The sequence below is a fragment of the Amborella trichopoda genome, chromosome 2 (genome assembly GCF_054954075.1).
Source record: "Amborella trichopoda isolate Santa Cruz 75 chromosome 2, AtrichopodaSantaCruz75HAP2 v2.0, whole genome shotgun sequence".
Taxonomy (NCBI): Eukaryota; Viridiplantae; Streptophyta; class Magnoliopsida; order Amborellales; family Amborellaceae; genus Amborella; species Amborella trichopoda.
Genome location: NC_142337.1, coordinates 34,141,581 through 34,146,957, shown reverse-complemented (window position 1 = coordinate 34,146,957; position 5,377 = coordinate 34,141,581). Strand labels below are relative to the sequence as shown.

Below are 5,377 nucleotides of genomic sequence, written 5' to 3'. Positions count from 1 at the left end.
TGAAGATCCTGACCAGTTCAGGGGCCATTCGGAGACAGTCGAGAATTTCCATTGTTTTGTAAACTTTATTGACCTGTTTCCTACCAGGGACCAAGGTGTTGAAAAATACCTTTAAACAATCACGACATGAGAATTTATGATTAGGTTGAAATGTCTCAGGCATACCACCCGAGTATTATAAACCATTCACCCTACCAGGACCCCTTCTCTGTAAATGTAAGGACTAGGACCTTCCAACATGTTGAAGTGCATGGGCAAGTGGCCGGCACGTGGAGGCTGCCATGTGTGGCAGAGAGAGAGTGAGGCCGCCGTTCACAGCAATGAGAGATTGAGGCCACCATGTGCGGTAGTGAGAGAATGATGCCGCCATGAGCAGTAGTGAGAGAGTGAGGCCACCATGCACGGCAGTGAGAGAGTGAGGCCACTGTGCGCGGCAGCGCGAGAGTGAGGCCATCGTGCGTAGCAGTGAGAGATTGGTCGTTCACGGCAGTGAAAGAGTGAGGCTGCCATGTGCGGCATTGAGATAGTGAGGCCATCATGCGTGGCAGTGAGAGAGTGAGGCCGCCATGCACGATAGTGAGAGAGTGAGGTCGTCGAGCGTAGAGAGTTCATGCTGCCGAGTGTGTTTTGGGCAGCAGCCGTATGTGACTTCTGACAGCCTTGTGTGACAGTTTCTATGCTTGCTCTTTTATAAGCTCTACATGGAACTTACATGGCACTTGCATGGAACTTACATGGCACTTGCATAGAACTTGCATGACACTTAGCTTTTGCATGAATGCCACTTGGCTTATGTATGCTGCCCTCTCCCCACATTGCTTATAAGTACCCCTTCAAACACCCCTCTCTAGCGCTTTACACTCTCTCTCCCCCACGTTTTCCCCTTAAAGCCTCAAGCTGGAAACCCATCCTTGGAGCTTGGCCTTTGTGGAATGCATTGGGATTCATTGTAGTACAGTAAGTAGATTCATTCTCCATGCTTTTATGATTTGTGATACATGTTTTTGTTAGTACATCCAAGTATGAAGTTTAAGCATAAATATGAATTTGTGACTGTAAAAACATGAGTATGGATATGCAAATCATGAAGTTTAAGTGTGAATATTGATGAAACTTTGAATATGGATGTGGTTGTATGTTACAGAATTTATGCTAGAATGAGCCCTGATTTTCCAGGATTGTGACTCTTATTTGTATGATAGATTGAGTATTGAGGATATTTCTGTTGGTTATGAAAATTGGTGTGAAATTACTATTGTGAATATATTTTAATAATAAAAATACCTTGTATTAATTCCTATTTTTGTTTGGATGTTATTATTCATTTCTTGAAGTTTGCCAGAACATGGAAATGAATTCCAGGAACATTGTAGGTTGTTGCATTGAATTTTTTCATTTAACCAATCATATCTAAATGAGTCCAAACCAATTTTAAAATAACTATGAGTGAGTATACTTCGAAAATAGTTTTGGAATTATGTTGAAATTCCTTATGGATTGGAAGTTATCCTCCTTTTTGTATGAAGATGTCGCTGTTGGGGTTGCAATGAATTTCCAGAACTGTTGCATGTGTTGTAGTGAACTGTTTACTGACCAAATCATGTTCAAATGAGTCCAAAATAATTTAAATGAAAGGTGTGTGAGTTTAATTTGAAAATAGTTTTAGAACCATGTTGAAATTCCCTATGGATTGGAAGTTATACTCCTTTTTGTATGAAGATGCCACTGTTGTGGTTGCAACGAATTTCCAGAACTGTTAGATGTCTTATTCTGAACTGTCTACTAACCAAATTATGTCCAAATGAGTCCAAAATACTTTTGAATGAAATGTGTGTGAGTCTAATTCGAAAACCTTTTTGTAACCATGCCGAAATTCTCTGTGGTTTCGCAAGTATGCCCCTTTTTCTATAAATAGGTCATTGTTGTGAATACAGGTGATTTCCAAAACCATTACATGTTTATAATGAACTATTTACTAACCAAATAATATTAAAATGAACTACAACCAATTTTAAATAAACTATTAGTGATTCTAATTCAAAAATCATCTAGAGTCAGGCCGAAATTCCTTATGGATTGGGAATCATGCTCCTTTTTCTATAAAGGTGTCACTGTTGTGGTTGCAGGAATTTCCAGAAACCTTACACATCTTGTAATAAGCTGTTTACTAACCAAAATGACTCTGATTAAAATCAAACCAGTTTTAAATGAAATATGAGTGAGTCTAGTTTTAAATTGATTTTGGAACCATGACCAAATTTTCTGTGAACTGGGAGTTATGCCCAATTTTTCAAGGAATTGTCACATTGAAGTTTCTATTCTTTTATGAATTATTGAATATGCATGGTTGTAATAAGACATGCTTATGAAGTGGTGAATGCTTACATATTATTGAATATGTATGGTCACAATAAGACACGCTTATGAAATGGAGAATGCTTATAAATTAGTGAATACTTATGAATTATTGATTATGCATGGTTGGAATAAGACATGCCCATGAAATAGTGAATGCTTGTGAAATGTTAAATATGCATGGTTGTAATAAGACATGCTTATGTGAAAATGAATGTGCATGGTTGTAGGAGACATGCCTATGTGATAACGAAGGTATATGGTTGTAATAAGGTATGTCACAAATGTGAGATGAAGCATTATGTAATGGGTCATCCATTGATAGTGTGAAGCACTATACAATGGGTCATCCATTGGTGATGTGATGTGATATATTAAGAATGGGATATGAGGCGTACTCTGTCATGCAATGAAATTACGTGCTGTTATGAAGTGAAAGAATTCTTTGTTATGAAATGAAAGTACGCTCTGCTGTGATATACTCTGTTATGATATGTGTACATATTCAGGATACATGTTCTGTTATTTATGTATAATTCTGAGATAAATTCTAAGTGTACATGATTATGTGATAAGTGCTATGTGATAAGTGCCATGTGATAAGTTTGCTATATAATATAACCAGGGTGGTCAGTCATATGATAAGTATTATGTGATAAAGCCCAATGTGGTCAGTGATATGTGTGTATGATTCTGAGATGAGTGAAGGATATGTGAATTATAGGCATGTTTGAGTATGACCATATTGTACTTTGATAAGAATGTGCTCTGATATGAATGTGATATGTGGCTCTATGCAACGGGTCATCCGTTGGTAGAGTAATGTGATATGATAAGAATGTGTTCTGATATGAATGTGATTTAAGGCTCTACGCAACGAGTCATTCATTGGTAGAGTAATATGATTGTGATATGTTATTTTGATTTTGTTAGCATGCTTTGAGCATATTGCAAGACCATACTGTGATATGTGATTGATCAGCCATCTTTGAGCGTTTTGCATGGCATGACTATGAGATCTCTTGACATGCTTGGAGCTTATTGCATGACCAAGAGATGATATGTAATTTATTGGCATGTTTTGAGCGTATTGCATTGCCAAACGGTGTCGACAGTTCTCCAAAGTTCTGTGAAATGTAAAAGGGAGAATATCGGGTCTTACAAGGCAAAAGCCTATCAAAAGCCCCAAAGCCTACTACGAACTGTATGTGTGTGTGAAAACATCACGAAATGGATTTCCAATTTGTCATTGTTTTCCCTCCTGAGTGATGGTAGAAGTTCTAAACAATGGGATTGGCTTGGCCTGGTGGATAGGGCTTCTACTTTGAGAGTACGTGAATTAGGGAGTGAGTTGGTTAATGCATGTTATTGTGGTTTGTACTTGTTATGCTTATGATGATTTGCTATGATGCTTGTGATGGGAAGACCTAATAAATTGCTAATTCATATGATATATGATATCTGCATTGTAATTGCTTATCCCTTAAAATAATCATTTACGACACATTGTTAGATATAATTGTGATGCATGGCATTTGGATCTACTTACTGGGCTTTATAGCTCATTCCTTTAACCTTCATCTATGTAGAGTGATAGCCGCAGGTGCTCACAGGCGATACAGTAATCGTGACCGGCAGTTGGAGCTCTGCGTCTTTGTGGAAGTCGTTTAATTTCAGTTGTATGTTTTGGATGGTGGTAGCCATATAGTTCTCGTTTATTCTGAAATCTTGTAAATGGATTTTTTGGGCCTTTGAAGCCCTGGACCTAATTGTAATACTTGGCGATTTTGTATATAGTTTGGTTTCAGTTGGTTCAGATTTTGTTATGCTTGTGTTTGAAGTTTTATGTTTTCTTTCATGGTTTGCTCTGTTCCTCTTTTTCAAAGTGTTACGCACATTCCCACCTGAGTGACATTTTATACCTTCGACCATGGGCCCGCACCCTGTTGCCCTCCGGCTAGTATGGTAGGGGTCAGGGGGTGGGGTCGTGACAGTAAACCTAGCCTTTACCAAAATTTTATTACTCCAATGAGACTAAAGGAATCAAGAGGCAAAACAAGGCGATGTAAACCCAAAGTGGCCTGATCATGAAGCATTCAGAAGGAAAGGCTCTGATGTTTCCTCAACAGGCACCAAAGCCTTACCGAAACTCCCACAGCGAGGTACCAAAGGCACCTTAGTCTCAACATGGGCGACCTGGGAGAACAAACGCCTAGCACCATTCTCAATGGCACCAGCACCAATCCAAGTGGCGCCAAGACTTGGGCCTCCATGTTCAAGCTACAATAGAACCAAGAAGCCTGCATGTAGTGCCAATGCCGCCAGCATCATTTCCACCAACGTCAGGTCCTGAGTCCATCACCAGGCTGGACCATCCTGGCCGATGTGACTGAAGTGACGAGCTGACATGTCAGTTCATACCTACAGACATGGCAGACTCATACTGACATGTCAGGCATTAGTACGAAGCGCAGTTGTCAAACTCTCATTAGTTAATGATAAGACGAAGGTAGAATCAAAACAGTAGGATAGCTAGTATTTGGCGATAGTTCAAATGTCACAGGCTCTTGTCGGAATAGCTTCAAGCTGTGATTGGTCCATCTGGACCAAATCATAGACATCAGAACATGACACGTGTCCTTAACAATATTTGAAGGTAGTCAGAATGCCATGGGTTCCTTTTCCAATGGTGTCGAAATCTGACATCTGGTACGAAGCCCGCATTAATGAGCAATTAATATTTACTGGCCATCATTATTACAACATTAATGATATGACTCCCTTCCAACCAGCGTCAGCACCTATCCAAGTGTTGTCGAAGCTCTAATGACCCAAAAATCGTACAAAACCGGCCTACAGGCTGTCATGAGTCCATTTTGCCTATAAAAAGCCCCTTTTACCTCATTCAAAAAGGTCCAAGATCTTGAAAATATTTTAGCCTAAGCTATGCCAAAATTTCTTGAGTATTAGTCTCAGCCCAAACTCCCCTTGATCTTAAGCTCAAGATTGAGGTTGTGAGAAA

The 5,377-nt window shown here is 39.3% G+C and overlaps 1 long non-coding RNA gene across 1 annotated transcript; it reads left to right on the top strand.

The window, feature by feature from the left end:
• Window positions 1-867: 867 nt before the first annotated feature.
• On the top strand, window positions 868-4,147 carry LOC148783202 (uncharacterized). Its single transcript, XR_016050383.1, has 2 exons — window positions 868-957; window positions 3,945-4,147. It is a non-coding gene; the product is annotated as an uncharacterized LOC148783202 (long non-coding RNA).
• The last annotated feature ends 1,230 nt before the right edge of the window (window positions 4,148-5,377 follow it).